This window comes from Mustelus asterias, chromosome 20, assembly GCF_964213995.1.
Source record: "Mustelus asterias chromosome 20, sMusAst1.hap1.1, whole genome shotgun sequence".
NCBI lineage: Eukaryota > Metazoa > Chordata > Chondrichthyes > Carcharhiniformes > Triakidae > Mustelus > Mustelus asterias.
The window spans coordinates 34,759,941-34,778,464 of record NC_135820.1 but is presented as its reverse complement, the minus strand read 5'-3'; positions in this window follow the sequence as shown (position 1 = coordinate 34,778,464).

Below are 18,524 nucleotides of genomic sequence, written 5' to 3'. Positions count from 1 at the left end.
GCCCTCTGAGTAATGCAAAAATTCTCATCTCGGTCATAAATGGCTTCCCCTTGATTTGAAATTGTGCTGCTTGGTTCCAGACTCTCCAACTAGAGGAAACACCTCTTGCATCTATCCTGTCTCTCCCTTTAAGTATTTTGTAGATTTTAATGAGATCACTTTTCATTCTTTGAAACTCTAGAAAATATAGACCCAGTTTCCCCAATATCTCATCGGTCAGTCCTACCACCCCAGAAGGGAAAAATAGTGTAACGGGGAAATACGAATACTGGTCTGAACTGTTTTTTCCTTTTGGGAGCTCGGGAACAAGTCTGGCGAACCTTCACTACATTCCCTCTGTGGCAATAATATCCTTCCTAAGGCAAGAGGACCAAAACTCAGAGTATTCCAGTCCAAACAAACAATTGAAATAAGTCTTCACTACTCCAGTACTCAAAGCCTCTTGTGATAAAGGCCAACATACCATGAGCCTTCTGAATTGCCTGTTGCACTTATTGTGACTTATTGATGAGGACACCCAGGTCCTTTTGCATACGTACATTTTTTCATCTCTCACCATTTAGGAAATGCTCTGCACATCTGTTCCTCCTATCAAAGTGGATAACCTCACATTTTTCCACATTATATTCCATCTGCCATGTTCTTTCCACTCACTAAGTCTGTCCAAATCCGCTTTAAGCCACTTTGCATGCCCCTCACATTCCCACCTAGCTTTATGACATACGCAAACTTGGCATTATTATCAAATCATTAATATATATTGTGAACAGCTGGAGCCTGATTACTTTTCCGTGAGTACCCCACTAGTCACAACCTGCCAACAGCTGGAGCCTGAGTATTTATCTCTGAGTACCTCACTAGTCACAACCTGCCAACAGCAGGAGCCTGAGAAGTTATCTGTGTGTACCCCACCAGTCACAACCTGTCAACACGAGAATTACGGCTTAATTCGTACTCTGTTTTCTGCCTGTTAGCCAATCCTTGATCCATGCCAGTATGTTACCTCCTATTCCATGTGCTTTAATTTTGCTAACCAACCTCCTATGGAGGACTTTACCAAAAGCTTTCCAAGGACCATCAAATCCGCTTTATCAACTCTGTTAGTAACATCCTCAAAACACTTCCAAAGTTTTGACAAACATGATCTTACAACGACCCCACTGACCCCCAATTCACACTGGCCCCACTTCCCCCCAATTCACACTGACCCCACTCACCCCCAATTCACACTGACCCCACTCACCCCCAATTCACACTGACCCCACTCACCCCCAATTCACACTGACCTCCGTCACCCCCAATTCACACTGACCCCCGTCACCCCCAATTCACACTGACCCCACTCACCCCCAATTCACACTGACCCCACTCACCCCCAATTCACACTGACCCCACTCACCCCAATTCACACTGACCCCACTCACCCCCAATTCACACTGACCCCACTCACCCCCAATTCACACTGACCCTACTCAACCCCAATTCACACTGACCCCTCACCCCCAATTCACACTGACCCCCAATTCACACTGACCCCACTCACCCCCAATTCACACTGACCCCACTCACCCCCAATTCACACCGACCCCACTCACCCCCAATTCACACTGACCCCCAATTCACACTGACCCCCAATTCACACTGACCCAACTCACCCCCAATTCACACTGACCCCACTCACCCCCAATTCACACTGACCCCACTCACCCTCAATTCACACTGACCCCACTCACCCCCAATTCACACTGACCCCACTCACCCCCAATTCACACTGACCCCACTCACCCCCAATTCACACTGACCCCACTCACCCCCAATTCACACTGACCCCACTCAACCCCAATTCACACTGACCCCTCACCCCAATTCACACTGACCCCCAATTCACACTGACCCCACTCACCCCCAATTCACACTGACCCCACTCACCCCCAATTCACACTGACCCCACTCACCCCCAATTCACACTGACCCCACTCAACCCCAATTCACACTGACCCCTCACCCCCAATTCACACTGACCCCCAATTCACACTGACCCCACTCACCCCCAATTCACACTGACCCCACTCACCCCCAATTCACACTGACCCCACTCACCCCCAATTCACACTGACCCCACTCACCCCCAATTCACACTGACCCCACTCACCCCCAATTCACACTGACCCCACTCACCCCCAATTCACACTGACCCCACTCACCCCCAATTCACTCTGACCCCCGTCACCCCCAATTCACACTGACCCCATCATCCTCAGCTCATACAGATGTTAACCCTAAATCTGATCCATTCATTGTGGTCCTAATTCATTCTTAGTTCATATAATCCCCATTCTTCCTTCTTTTTGTTATGTACCAGATTCTACTATTATTCACAAAGGGAAGGCGCAGTTTTATTAAAGGGTAAAAAGCAGCATGGCTGCTGCACAAACTAATGCCTCAGTCATTCAGGTGAGGTACGTACACAAGTTTGCATGGATGTGAATAGGCTTGGGAATGCTGTGCATCATGATCAATGGGTGGGATTTTATGGCCTTGCTCAAGCGAGACTGGAAAATCCAGTCCATCCCTCAACCGCTCCGATTCCGTGGCGAGCAGAGTGGTAGAATTCTGGCCTATGTGCCCAATAAACAAAGTTAACCAATTTTTAGCTCAAGAAATTGTCAAGGGGATTGAAAGTTTAAATATCAAGTGAATCTTTGTCCCATCTGAGAAGTTTAGAACTTCGGGGTCACACTCTCAGATTAAGGGGCGAGCCATTTAAAACTGAGATGAGGAGATTTCTTCACTGGTAAATCTTTGGAATTCTCTACCCAAGGGAGCTGTGGATGTTCAGTTGTTGAGTTTATTCATTACATAGATTGATGGATCTTTGGATACTAAGAGAATTAAGGAAAATGGGGATAAGTGCAGGAAGTGGACTTGATCTTAAAGAATGGCCCTCTCCTTTTGATTTAATTTGATTTGATTTATTATTGTTACATAGAACGTAGAAGATAGAACATAGAAAAGCTACAGCACAAACAGGCCCTTCGGCCCACAAGTTGCGCCGAACATGTTCCTTCCTACTAGACTTACTTATAACCCTCTATCTTACTAACTTCCATGAACTTATCCAAAAGTCTCTTAAAAGACCCTATCGAATCCTCCTCCACCACCACTATCGGCAGCCGATTCCACGCACCCACCACCCTCTGAGTGAAAAACTTAACCCTAACATCCCCTCTGTACCTACTCCCCAGCACCCTAAACCTGTGACCTCTTGTGGCAACCATTTCAGCCCTAGGTAAAAGCCTCTGAGAATCCATTCTATCAATACCCCTCAACATCTTATACACCTCTATCAGGTCACCTCTCATCCTTCGCCTCTCCGAGGAGAAAAGACCTAGCTCTCTCAACCTATCCTCATAGGCATGCCACCTAATCCAGGCAACATCCTTGTAAATCTCCTCTGCACCCTTTCTATGGCTTCCACATCCTTTCTGTAATGAGGCGACCAGAACTGGGCACAGTACTCCAGGTGGGGTCTGACCAGGGTCCTATACAGCTGCAGCATTATCTCCCGATTTCTAAATTCAATTCCTCTATTGATGAAGGCCAGTATTCCATACGCCTTCTTAACCACAGCCTCTACCTGCGACACTGCTTTGAGCGTCCTATGAACTTGGACCCCAAGTTCTTTCTGATCTTCCACACTGCCAAGCGTCTTACCCTTAATATTATATTCTTTCATCCTATTCGACCTGCCAAAATGAACCACCACACACTTATCTGGGTTGAAGTCTATCTGCCACTTCTCCGCCCAGTTTTGCATCTTATCTATGTCTTGTTGCAACTGCTGACATCCCTCTACACTATCCACAACACCACCAACCTTTGTGTCATCAGCAAACTTGCCAAACCATCCTTCCACTTCCTCAGCCAGGTCATTTATAAAAATCACAAAGAGCAAGGGTCCCAGAACAAATCCCTGGGGCACTCCACTGGTGACCGACCTCCATGCTGAAAAAGACCCATCTACAACTACTCTTTGCCTTCTGTGGGCAAGCCAGTTCTGAATCCACAAAGCAATGTCCCCTTGTATCCCATGCCCCTTCACTTTCTTAATGAGCCTTGCATGGGGCATCTTATCAAACGCCTTGCTGAAATCCATATAAACTACATCTACCGCTCTTCCCTCGTCTGTGTGTCTAGTTACATCTTCAAAAAATCCAATTAGGCTCGTAAGGCATGATTTGCCTTGGACAAAGCCATGCTGGCTATTTCTGATCATACTATTCCTCTCCAGATGTTCATAAATCCTGCCTCTCAGGATCTTCTCCATCAACTTACCAACCACTGAGGTTAGACTACTGGTCTATAATTTCCCGGGCTATCTCTTCTCCCTTTCTTGAATAACGGAACCACATCCGCAATCCTCCAATCCTCCGGAACCTCTCCCGTCTCCATTGATGACGCAAAGATCATCGGCAGAGGCTCAGCAATCTCTTCTCTTGCCTCCCACAGTAACCTGGGGTACATCCCATCCGGTCCCAGCGATTTAACTAACTTGATGCTTTTCAAAAGCTCCAACACATCCTCTTTCCTAATGTCCACATATATCAGTATGCCGTGAAAAGTATTGTTTCTTGTACGCTAGACCAACAAAGCATGCCGTTCATAGAGAAGGAAAGGAGAGAGTGCAGAATGTAATGTTACAGTCATAGCTAAGGTGTAGAGAAAGATCAACTTAGTGCGAGGTAGGTGCATTCAAGGGTCTGATGGCAGCAAGGAGGAAGCTGTTCTTGAGTTGATTGGTACGTGACCTCAGAATTTTGTATCTTTTTCCTGACGGAAGAAGGTGGAAGAGAGAATATCTGGGGAGCGTGAGGTCCTTATTTATGCTGTTTGCTCTGCCGAGGCAGCAGAAAGTGTAGACAGAGTCAATGGATGGGTGGCTGGTTTGCATGATGGGCTGGGCTTCATTCATGACCCTTTGTAGTTTCTTGCGGTCTTGGGCTGAGCAGGAGCCATACCAAGCTGTGATACAACCAGAAAGAATGCTTTCTATGATGCATCTGTAAAAGTTGGCGAGAGTCGTAGCTGACATGCTAGCTCTTGCTCCTCTTTCTTCTGTTGTTCTGTTCTCTGAGGGGTTACTTTGCTTCTCCAGGATTTACATTGCTTCACTAGGGATTATGCTGGTTATCTGGAGTTTATGTCTATTCCCCTGAGTTCCCGGGTTAGTGAGGAAGAGGTATAACTGCCGCAGTCTCAAGGAAGTGATCTGGTTAGGGTCCAAATTTGTTTTTATTGTGCTTTGACTTTGTAAGTCTCAAAGTAAGAGTTGAAGTTGAAACTTTGATGTCGAAACCCGAATGTTGTTATGTCGAAGCTTTTTGGCTCAGTCTGGATTAAAGAGAAATGCCACTCCTGAGGCTCATTGATTGCATATGCTGACTGTGAAAGCTTCAACTGAAGCAAATTAAATCTGCAAAAGAAGTCTCTCAAAATTTTTCTTGACAGATCTTTATTGATCCACAGCCTCAATGTCACCAATTACCTCCTAATAGGCAATGTTTTCCACTTTTTTCAAAGTAGGTTGAAATGCCAAATTCACAATGTAATCTACTGCAAATTAAGAAACCTGCGGGAACAGGCACTTATTGTTTTAAAAAAACATGATTAAAAAATCACTTTTGGTGTGGTTTTTCTGTGGTCCATAGAAGGTGAGCTCAGCAGTAGCAGCAAAATGAAACACATTGTGAACATAGCAACTGGAGTAGGCCATTCAGCCCGTCAAGCTTGCTCTGTCATTCAATGCTATCATGGCTGATCAGATACTCATGCTGGAATTTTATCGGAACTCCCGCCCCATAATTAGCCTTGGGTGGGATCTTATGAGCCTTGAGTGGGCAAGGCGGCAAAATTCTGGCATCAGTGTCTTTTACACCCATTATCCCCATAACCCCTTACATTACTGTTAATCAGGAATCTATCAGTCACTGCTTTAAACATTGGGGGCAATGTTCCTGGCCTGCCCTGCTGGCCCCAATCAGGTTCGCACCCATAGTAGATGGCAAGCCAAAAAATATGCAAACCCGCAAATTGTAATACAATTAGCCGGTTTGATAGCCAATTCACCAGCAGCACCGCCCACCCCCCTCCCCCCACCATTTACCCACCTCTCCAGCCGGAAATGCACCAAGCGGGCTTTGCTGTTAGTCATCACCAATGTGGACATGGTGTGCTGGACCCAAGCGTCCAGGGGAGTACCACCAACTCCTCAGCAAAGAGAAGCATCCTCCCCACAACACTCAAATAATGGGTCACTCCCACCGTACACCCAATCCCTCCCTCAGACCCCTCCCCCTCAGACCCCCCTACTCAGCTCCCCTCAGACCCTGCACTCAGCCCTTCTCCCCCCTCAGATAACCCACTCAGACCCTTCCCCCCTCAGACCCCCACTCAGCCCCCTTCCCCACACTCAGCCCCCATACTCAACCTCCCTCCCTCTCCTCAGACCCCACACTTAGGCCCACCTTCAGGCCACAGGCTTTGGCAGTGCCAACAGTGTGCTGCCCTGTCACTTTGGCACTGACACCCTGGCCTGGAACCTTGGGCCCCAAGGGATCAAGGAGGTACGTCCAGTGGTCATTTGTCCCTCTGTCACTGTCAGGCACTGTCAGGACGAGGTGTGGCTGTCACTGCTGCAGTGTCAGGGAGCTGCTCTGGTTGAGGTCCAAATTTGTTCTTATTTTGTTTTGGCTTCATGAATCTCAAAGTAAGAGTTGAAGTTGAAAGGAGATTTGATATCAAAACCCAAATTTTATTATGTCGAAGCTTTTTGGCTCAGTCTAGATTAAAGAGAAATGCCTCTCCTGAGGTTCATTGATTGCATATGCCGACTGCAGAAGCTTCAATTGAAGCAAATTAAACTCACCACTCTCCCCCAGGATGGAGACCTCATGGCTGGACTGCCACTTCTAGCCCTGGCAGATCTGAAGATTACTCCTGGCACGGTGATTTCAGGCAGCTGTGTGATCAACATCTTCATTCCTGCCTGTCAGCTGTGAAAATTTTGAAGTGGCCAGGTCACTGTAATTTCCATGTCCCCTAGTCACATTAAGAAGTTTAACAACACCAGGTTAAAGTCCAACAGGTTTATTTGGTAGCAAAAGCCACACAAGCTTTCGAAGCTCTAAGCCCCTTCTTCAGGTGAGTGGGAATTCTGTTCACAAACAGAGCTTATAAAGACACAAACTCAATTTACATGAATAATGGTTGGAATGCGAATACTTACAACTAATCAAGTCTTTAAGAAACAAAACAATGGGAGTGGAGAGAGCATCAAGACAGGCTAAAAAGATGTGTATTGTCACCTAGTCACATCGCAGGCTTTTAAACTCCATCCTGTAGCAGGGATTTCCCTTTCTCCCTGCCAGAAGCTGCAGGCGTGAGGAGACCCGTGTGAAGTCCTCTGACAGAAATGTGATTTCACTGGGGGTTGAGGGTGGGTCCATTCCCCATAGCTGTGCACTCAGCCCCAATATATTCACACCACTTTGATTTGAAGGACAGGATTTTCCAGCCCCATGTGCCCCAACCAGAAATTCCCGCTCAAGGTTAACAGATCTTTAAATTGTCCACCAAATTTTCGGTCCCACCCACTATGATTCCCACAGTGGGTGGAACAGGAAATTTCCGGCCGAAGTTTCTGAACTTTCAGAGCAAGCTGAAACCTTTGAAACCCTCTCTATTGTATTGGACACCTTTGATCTCTGTCAATTTCAAAGTGCAGTGTTTTGAAATAAGCTTCCATTGACAGTTTAATGGATTTCTACTCAGCCTCCAGTCATCTGTATTTATTTTCATTTCTCTTCACACTTGAATGCATCTCCATTTTTCCTAACCGCAATGTTTACAAAGCTTAACTGACAACTGTAGCTTCATCAAAAGGAATAAGTGTTTTTCAAAAGAGGAAGTTAAACCGCTTGTTTCTTTATAAAGGGAAATCCTTGCCTTAGAATGGAGTGCTGCAGTAATTTAAAAGCCTGCCAGGTGACTGTGGGAGGAAACCGGAGCACCCGGGAGAAACCCACGTAGACATGGGGAGAATATACAAACTACATACAAGCAGACACCCAAGGCTAGAATCAAACTTAGATCCCTGGCACTGTGAAGCAGCAATGCTAACCACTGTGCCACCATGCCGCCCAGAATAAAACAGCCCATTTAATTGGCACCCCATCTACTGACTGAATTATTCACTCCCTCCACCATCGAGGCAAAATGGAAACAGAGTGCACCAGCTACAAGATGCCCTGCAGCAGGGTTCCTTTGACAGCACCTTCCAAACCCATGTCCTCTACACCTAGAATGACAACAGCAGCAGGAATGTGGGAACACCACCACCTGCAAGTTCCTCTCCAAGTCACTCAGTATCCTGACTTGGAAATGTATTGCCGTTCCTTCATTGTCACTGTGTCAAAATACTGGAACTTCCTTCCTACCAGCACTATGGGTGTATCAAGGGAAAAGAACTGCAGCGGTTCAAGAAGACAGCTCACCACCACCTTTTCAAGGACAATTACAGATGGGAAATAAATGCTGGCTTAGCCAGTGATACCCGCAACTGTGAAAGAACAAAAAAATTGTGGAATCCGGTTGAAACATTTGGAGAGAGGTGATCAGGGCAGACAATGTGAATGAATCATGAGTAAGAAAATTAATCAGTACCATAAGACCATAAGAGAGAGGAGCAGAATTAGGTCATTTGGCCCATCGAGCCTGCTCCATCATTCAATCATGGCTGATATGATTCTCATCCCCATTCTCCTGCCTTCTCCCCATAACCCTTGATCCCCTTATTGATCAAGAACCTACCTATTTCTGTCTTAAAGACGTTCAGTGACCTGGTCTCCAAAGCCCTCTGCGGCAATGAGTTCCACAGATTCACCACCCTTTGGTTGAAGAAATTCCTCCTCATCTCAGTTTTAAAGGAACGTCCCTTCACTCTGAGGATGTGCCCTCAAGTTCTAGTTTCTCCCACTAGCAGAAACATCCTCTCCACATCCACTCTATCTAGGCCTCTCAGTATTCTGTAAGTTTCAATTAGATCCCCTCTCATTCTTCTAAGCTCCATCGAGTATAGACCCAGACTCCTCAACCGCTCCTCATATGACAAACCCTTCATTCTTGGGATCATTCTTGTGAACCTCCTCTGGACCCTCTCCAAGGCCAGCACATTCTTCCTTAGGTATGGGGCCTAAAACTGCTGACAATATTCCAAATGGGGTTTGACCAGCAGTACAGCCTCAGCATATCCCTGCTCTTGTATTCTAGCCCTCTAGAAATGAATGCTAACATTGAATTTGCCTTCCTAACTGCCAACTGAACCTGCATGTTAACCTTAAGAGAGTCCTGAACCAGGACTCCCTAGTCCCTTTCTGCTTCAGATTTCCGAAGCCTCTCCCCATTTAGAAACTAGTCTATACCTCTATTCTTCTTACCAAAGTGCATTACCTTACACTTTCCCACATTGTGTTCCACTTCTTTGCCCACTCTCCTAGCCTGTCCAAGTCATTCTGCGGCCTCCTCACTTCCTAAACACTATATATCCCTCTACATATCTTTGCATCATCTGCAAATTTAGCAACCGTGCCCTCAGTTCCATCATCCAGATTGTTAATGTATATAGTGAAAAGTTGTGGTCCCAACACTGACCCCTGTGGAACACCTAGTCATCAGTTGCCATCCTGAAAAGGACCCCATTATCCCACTCTCTGCCTTCTGTTTGTCAGCCAATCTTCTATCTGTGCCAGTACCTTGCCTCTAATACCATTGGCTCTTAACTTATTTAGCAGCCTCCTGTAAGGCACCTTGTCAAAGGCTTTCTGTAAGTCCAAATAAATCATGTCCACTAGCTGTCCTTTGTCTAACTTCTTCATTACCTCTAACAGATTTGTCAGTACTTGGGAATATATCCTGGGTTGAATATTGTGGCGAAAATGATAGTGACCATCACTATTTCAAAAATAGTCAGACAGCAACTTTCAGCCAATGCACATGCACAGTGGAATGTGTAAAACGGGAAGTTATTGATTGAGGTGTCTTGTTCCTTCAAAAACTATGCAAAAATGATATCTTGTCTAGAGACTCACCTCAGAAATACATAGAAAGATGTGAATTTGCTATACCTACCTGATATACACAAACTAAACTCACCACCAAAAAAATAGCCTTTTCCATTCCATTGTACTCATTTTTTAACGGTGTGATAAATTTAAATTACTGGTAAACAACCTCTCTGGCGCTGAAAATTAATTTTGACAAGTGTGGAGCCTCATTTGACATGTAATAATTGTTGGAGATTTTTAAAACTAAATTAAATAAAATATTTGACCATTCCTGTCTTTTTTAGTCTCTCTTAATCCAATTTTTCTCTCCCTCTCTTTTTTTCACTTTCTGTATCTGAATTGATAAATGGTTAAATATTCCAACTTAGGTTTCTGGTTCAGACTCCATGAACAATTCTTTAATCTAATTGGTGAAGGAGATACCTATTTACTTGGCTTTTTGTTCACCATTGACCACAAATCCAGGGATCAATAATCTCGCACACCAATTGCAACAATTGGTTTTATTCTTCTTTTCCCAAAACAATCCTTAAAATAGAAACTACGATCTGGCACAGCTATTATTTGTCTAGTCATTTTCTGTTTAATAAATACGTTCTCCAGTTGAAGCATGAGTCACAGAAAAAAATGACATTCTGTGACTTTCAAAAGTCAAGGAAGATAATGAGAGAGCAGGATGAAACCGAAGTGAAGAGGAGTTTCTTTTCAATCCCAGGACAAGGTGATAATTTAAATAGCTATCTGGATCAATGAAAGCACTTTCTGGAACAGGAGGGAACTTGACCAACCGGAGTACCTGGAGTGCTGTGCACAATAATGGGTTCTTCTCTCCCCTGAGGCTTTATTGTCAGAGCGTATCCTTTTGTCGTCGATGCCTTCAAGTTAACTGCTTTCATTCTTGAAGGAGAAAACCAACTGAGAAATTTATTCCCACCCCTGCATTCCCACTCCTGAAACTGAAAATGTAAGCACTGACGTTGAGAAGGTTTAAAAGGAGAAGCCTGGACACTGGTGCAGATCTTTTAGGAAAACTCCATTGTAGAATGGCCGAACCAGTCACAATTAAGAAATGCTAAACTTCCAGCGACCCTCTTTGATTATTTCACTAATTTGTACGCCTTATGAACTTCACAACACTTTACACATTACAAGCATTTTATGAATTATATTCAGGTGAATCATCCACAAATCACATAAAGAAATCATGGCCGCGATTCTCCCGTTGCGGTCCCCCACTTTTCTGGCAGGTCCGGCCGGGAGATGTGCCTTGAACGGGGTTTTGCGCATGCGCATCTCCCAGAGCTGGCGAACAGTCGCCGGTCAGACCATGCTGGAAATCGGCGGGAAGGCAGGTAAGTCATTTAAATCTGTTTGAAATCTATTTTAAATATATAGATTTGTTAATAATCAGGACCTTTCAGGTCCAGATTGAATCTCCACCCCGCCAGGAGTATTTCATTCTGGCGGGGTTCAGACTAGCTCCCCATGTTCGAGGAGCTAGCGGGAGACCCCACCGGAATGAAGGGGGATGCAATCTGGGCCCCCCAAGGGGTTGGGCAGTGGGGGAGAGGTGTCCCCGGGCATAGGCACCCTGGCAGTGCCAGCCTGTGCCCCCGGCACAGTCCAAGGGGCAAAGTGCCCATGTTCAGTGGACACCTTGGCACTGCCAGTCGGGCAGCGGGCAGTGCCGAGGGGGTGTGGTGTATTGTGGGCAGAGCCAAGGTGCGATTGGTGGAAGTGAGTGGTCCCACTGCCACTCTGCATTGGGATCGGTCTGGGATGGAGGGAGGGCAGCGATTGGGGCGGGCTGGGGGGTGTGGTCTGCCGGGGGGGGAGGGGGGGGCTGCCTCCGGAGGGGTCTGACCCCGGGGGAGGCAGTGGGGGGGGGGGTCTGCTGGGGTGAGGGGGGTGGGGGGATTGCCACTGCTGGGGAGTTGAACCTGGGCATCGGGGCACTCTGAGATGGTGGGGGGCGGGGCGGTCAAGGATGGCCTGGGAATTATTGTGGTGGCCGCGATCGGGCTGTGGGTGGGGGTGGGGGGGGGGGGGGAGGTTGCTGGAGGGACAGCACTGCGGGGGTCCCGGGCTGGCCAGCTGTCGGCCTGGCCAGCAAACAGGAGTTTGACAGTTTGGGACCACTGCGCATGCGCAGAGTTCCAGAACTGTCAAACTCCAGTGTGAGTATTCCCCGCCCCCCATATTAATGATATTCCCGACTGGGGCCTCTTCAGTGCACAGAGTGCGGAGGTTCAGGTGAGAAGCTGAACTGTCAGAACAGTCGGGATTTAGAACAGTTTTCCTGCCAATTCAACACTTTTGGGAGAATCGCCCCTCATACGTCACTTAAACTATTTCAGTCACAAAGTATTTGACTAGATAACACAAAATGATAGGGTATTTGGGTTACATTAAATGAATCAAAACATAAATACTAATTAATTAGCGTTCTTAGCCGAAATAATATTTTCAACAGCAAGCTGGTGAGATGGCAACATTGTTTTAAACTTCCAAACATAAATTAGTATTTTTTGCATTGTTGTCCGTCATTAGTGAAATCGAGAATATCACAAACTAGATCCAACGATAATTTTATGCTTCCCCTTCCCACGGCACCTTCCATTACAATCGCAAGGTGTAACACCTGCCCGTTTACCTCCTCTCTCCTCACTGCTCAATGTCCCAAATGCTCCTTTTAGGCAAGCATTTTTCACTTGCACTTTCTTCAATTTAGTTTATTGTATTTGCTGCTCCTAATGCAATCTCCCCTACACTGAGGATACTAAAAACAGACTGGGTGACTACTTTGCAGAACACCTTCACTCAGTCCACACGAATGACCTCTGCCTTCCTGTTCCTTGCCATTTTACCTCAGCCCCTTGCTCTCATGCCCACAAGTCCTTCCTTGGCCTGCTGCAATGCAAACAGGGGGTGAGGCACAACGTCTCATCATCCATTTGGGCACAAAGTGGCCCTTGGGATTTAATATTGCATTTGGCTGCTTTAGATTGTGACCTTTCTCTTCCATCATAGACCCTTTTTAGAAAAATATCCCACACATGCATTGTCTCAATGCAACCCCCTGTCTTTGGTTCTTAAAGTTGCTCCCTTTTGTTGCAATCTCTCATAGTGACACTTTAATATCTAACACGTTGAAGGGAGGCGAAGGCCTAGAGGTATAATCGCTAGAGTATTAATCCAGAAACACAGTTAATGTTCTAGGGAGCGGAGTTCGAATCCCACCAGGATAGATGTTGAAATTTGAGTTCAATAAAAAATATCTGGAATTAATAATCTACTGGTGACCGTAAAACAATTGTCGGAAAACTTATTTGGTTCGTTAATGCCCTTTAGGGAATGGAATCTGCTGTCCTTACCTGGGCAGTCCTACATGTGACTCCGGATCCACAGCAATGTGATTGACTTTCAACTGCCCTCCAAGAGTAACTAAGGATGGGCAATAAAAGCTGATCAGCCAGTGACACCCATATCCCCTGAATGAATAAAAGAAGAACATTCTCCTTCCCTTCAGTTCTGGTAAAGAGCCAAAATGACTTGAAACATTAACTCTGCTTTCTCCCCTTTGAGATGCTGCCAGACCTGCTGGGTTTTTCCAGCATCCTCACTTCTTGTTTCAGATTCCAGCATCTGCAGTATTTTGCTTGTTATAATTTTATGCCCCTCAATTTGCTTTAAATTCAGAAGCCAATCAAACTTTGTTAAATGGAGGGGGGCAACAGATTAGGATTTTACTGGAGTAGGTGAAAATGTATTCAACACAGAACGCCAATGTATTCAACAATGTTTGAGAGCTAGGAAACTTGAAATTGTTGCTGGAGTACACTATTAATCCACACATTGAGTTATGTTATATTGTTCAGTACTAAAGGCCATCCAACAATGATGACAGAATATCTAAATCATATTTAAAATTCTGAAATGCCTAATAAAAGCTTTAAGATCATGCCGCAAGCAAGTGTCAGAGATATTGAGATTTCAAATAGCAGTTTTCATTTCATCTCAGATTAAAAACTCTGAAGAACTTAGGGGTAAAAGCTCACTTTTGATCAGTAGTGGTCATTATTGAAACCACTACATGTTAAAATCCTAAATCCTTTCATTTCATTTCATTCATTCCTTTCTTTCCAGTTTAATTCCTATGAAATTAACGAACTGGATATGCAATATTGTGGGTGACCGATTTGATCCTGCTCACTTTGCCTTACTGTCTGAGGCTAATTTCCATTCCAAAATATCCAACGATATTTACTGACTAATTGCATTTCACAAGAAGTTTGGCCCAAAAGAAAGTCAAATGTTGTATGTACAGTGCCCACACTAACTTTCTGAAATAAGCAAACTTGCTCCAATTGTTCCATCTTTTCATTCATTTGTAACCCACAAAATAACTGTAGAGCCTTGCAGCTCGAAACATGTTCTATGATTTATAACAGCAATAAAAACCCCATTTGCAGAAGATGGTTTGGAGAGAGATGGTCAAGCCAGCGGCATTGCATGAAACACAACAACAAATATTAATGCAGGCCCCAGGGAAAACAAGTAAATCAATATGGATGGGTGAAGGGAAATAATTTTTTAAGGTTTCCCAGCTTTGGTTCTTTTATCTTCTTTACTATTTTCACAAGTACAAAAAAATGCAAGTTGTCTTTTTGCAATATATCTCAAAGCAGTTTCAGCACACTCCTGGCTGGTATATTAACAATTACATACCATATTAAAAACTGACAGCACTAAACATCATTCAGTGTGAAGCAACAAAAACAGTACTGAAAAATTACACAGGGGTTTTTTTTGGTGACAGGGCAGCAGAAAGAAAACAGATACAACTGCAATAAAGAAAGATTGACCTTGGCACAAGCACTGACAGACCATGTAGAACTTGGACTCAGATGTTTATGGTCAAACCGGTTTCATAAAACGGACAAAGTGATATTTAAGTGGCACATTTTATGACCTAAGGAAAATTCTGAAGTAATTCTGACATGCAGACTCCGTTGTAATGTAGGAGGCCTGGTGTTTTTGCAAGTAGCAGGCTCCCATTAACAGTAATGAGATAAATGACCAGACAATGGGCCATCCCATCCCTGCTCCGGTGTCACACTGTATCGGGTGGTGCCTGAACCTGATTCCTGACCCTATTCCCAGCACCCGGCAATTTTCAGCAGCACAAGATAAGCAGATGTGTTAGAAGCCCACACGCTGATGCCCTGGCATTGTTGGCACCATTACAGGTGTGAATATTTCAGATCTTCCACAATTCTCAAGGGGTGGTCTGGTTTTGGGAGGAGACATGGTTCACACCAGCATAGGGCCATGATCAACTATGGAGGAACCATGGTTTGGAGTCGGAACCACATGAAAAATAGATCCAAACGTTGTTACCAATTTCATACATTTTAATGAAATGCTGTGTCATAAGTTATATATGTTTTTTTTAATACAGTGAGTGATGAGAGGACTTTGTTTTGAAAAGATAAGTGACCACTAAATAATATAGTTGCCAGGTTGTCACATCTGACAACTGACAAGTTATGAAAACAATAAAAGAATTATGAAAGTGGAGAAATCTCTATTTTCATTAGAATGGGAATCTGGGGCTCAGGCAAAACTCAATTCAGTGCAACGGCACCAGAGAATTCCAACCGTGGACAAGGTGGAAGGTTTTTAGCTGGTAGTTTCAGAAAAGTTGTGCAAAAAAATGTTTTTAGTTTAATGGTTCAAGGTAGATGCCCTGCCACAGCAAGATCTTCCCCAATGCCTTTAACATGCAGGTTGAGATTTTCTGCTCTACCACTACCCCTCCACCACAACCCCCACCACCCCCCTTCCACCCGCCGAAGGCATGTTTTCTAAAGGCATTGGGCACCGGCGGGATCTACAGTCAACAATGTTTTTTATGGTTCACCACACTGCTTCCAGGGAACCTGCCATATGGGGAGTGGGTGGGGATTACCTTCAGTGGGAAAAAAAATCCCACCAGGGGAAGGGCTGGCAAATCCTACCAGCAGGCTGGTATTTAATGAAGGTGACAGGGATCTCACCAGTAGCCTGGAGGGCTAATGAGATTCCTGCATTTCCTCCTTCTGGAAAAGACTAGCAAATTAACTGCCACACAGGCACTTAACAAACTACCCTTCTCTGTGATTAAGGACCCTGGGAGTAGAAGACCCGCTTGATGAGAGTTGCCAACCAATCAGAGGCCAACAGCTCTATTAAATGCCAGCACCACTGTGGACTCTGTGATTGCTGCTGGTACGGCACCTATATGAGGCCCAGGATCATGGATGAAGAGGCATACGCAGGGTGGAAGTCATGGAAGAAGGGTTGTTGGGGGCGCGCCATAATGGGCAGGGAGGTTGGCTCTCAGGAGCCCACATGCAAACAAGCTAGAATTTGTTTGTTGTACTCCCCTCATGATGCGTTCTTGCCTGCCTTTGGGCTAATACCAGGGGTGGCAGAATGAGGCCTTTATTTGGGCATGAATTGCCCACTGAAGGACCTCAATTGAAGTGGGGCCTGGAGGCCATCCATGAGCCTCCTCACACGGACTTAATCAGGATGTAAATGGGAAGGTGTTGGGGTCCTCACCAGCCACCTGATTGAATGACTGCCGTAGGGAAGCGATTACATTTCATCCATTGTTTTAATTCTACATGTACCCACCAGAGGGTGCTGGTCAAGTAATTTGGTAGATTAATGGCATCATTCATCAGAAAATTCCTTCCTGAGATATAGGTGAGAAACAAGTTGAAAAATAGCAGCTGAAAATAATGAAATACTTTTATGTGATTTTGTAAAAGGATTAACTTTGGTTTAATGCAGAGCCCATTCCTGCAGCCTCTGTCTCACAAGCCCCAACTTGCTGAGAACTCTATGTAATGAGTATCTTTAGCGAATGCTGCTATCCAGCTTTTGCAATGCTTCCTGATTTGGTCTCTTGCTGTTTTTTATCATGAGTACTGTTTGATATTAATATTACTGGCAGGCTCGTTTTGATTGTACATAAATGTAGTCATGACAGCGATGTCACAGAAATAACTACAGACTAAATACCTTCCCAAAGCAGATTATAGCCCTCTCAAGCCTCATCTTGTCTTGTGGCGCAGTGAGTTGTGTCCTTGCCACTGAGCTAGAAACTGCGGGTTCGAGTCCCACCTCAGGACTTGATGGCCAAGAGAGGTGCGTACATAACGCAGTCAAGCAGGTTGAGTATGGCTGGTGGTAAGAGTGGGAGAGACTCCTGGTCAGCCACGCTTAATGTGGTGACAGATTAGTGACCTGTTCCAGGAGTTACTTGCTATTGAAACAAACTAAAGTCCAACTTAGTGCACCACTGGTATGGGAAGGTAAAGACAAAGAATTGCATTTCAGCATTGTTTTATTCCCATTTGATTTCAACTGGGAACCACATTCAGCTGCCTACATTCCTGCTCACTCGTCTTCCATGGAGCAATGTATTGAATGGCTGCCCAGCTCACCTGTGCCTCTCTCAAAGTCCACTTCCTTATCATTTCCAAGATTTCTCCAGCAAAGCTATCCAACAGCACTTTTAACAGTCAGATAAATAATTTGTTTCTTCGAACCTGTAAATAAATTTTCAAGCTAAATTATGCAGCATAAACCATTTGTAACTTTGTCATGTAGTCTCAATCCTTAAATGGTACAGGCAACAGATTTTGTTTGAAATATAAGTGCTGACAGATCCATTACCGAAGGGTGATTGCATGACTCTAATTTTCAGTGTAAGAGATGACGTGTTAGATTGTAAATGATTTTATTAATATGAAGGATACAGATTGTATTTCATAATGTCATGTTTAGTATAATTGATATTCTTGACAAATTGTCTTCATTTTGTATCATTCCTATTCTATCGTTTCCTCCTGTGTAAACCATAGTCCATGGGAATGGTACCGAATGGTTATGATACTAGACGAGCAACCTGGGAGCGGCAGGGGGTGGAGGGAGATGATGGTCATGGCTTCACAATGACAAGTTCTTTTTTAATTTTAATTTTATTTTTTATACTTTTCTAATTCAATCAAATCAAGTCCAATTCAGAGTCTCAACAAGTTGAGACATTTCCGATCCAAGCTGACAAGACAGGGTATGCAACCCCTGTCTTGGGCCTGATCTACATGAGCCAAGCTGATTGGAGTAGGCGCAGGTCTTCCTCCTCCAAGGCTTGATCTCATTTGCATCTTAGCCAAAAGGCCGAGATGCCGCTTTTAAAAATTGCTTCATATGAAAATGAAGCTTAAATGTAACCTAATGACCTCAACCAAGTGCAGCATCCAGTTAACTACACTTGATCTTAGCCAAAAGGCTTCACAAAGGTTGATTGGCCATGCTAAAATTGCCCCTTAGTGTCCTGGGATGCGTAGA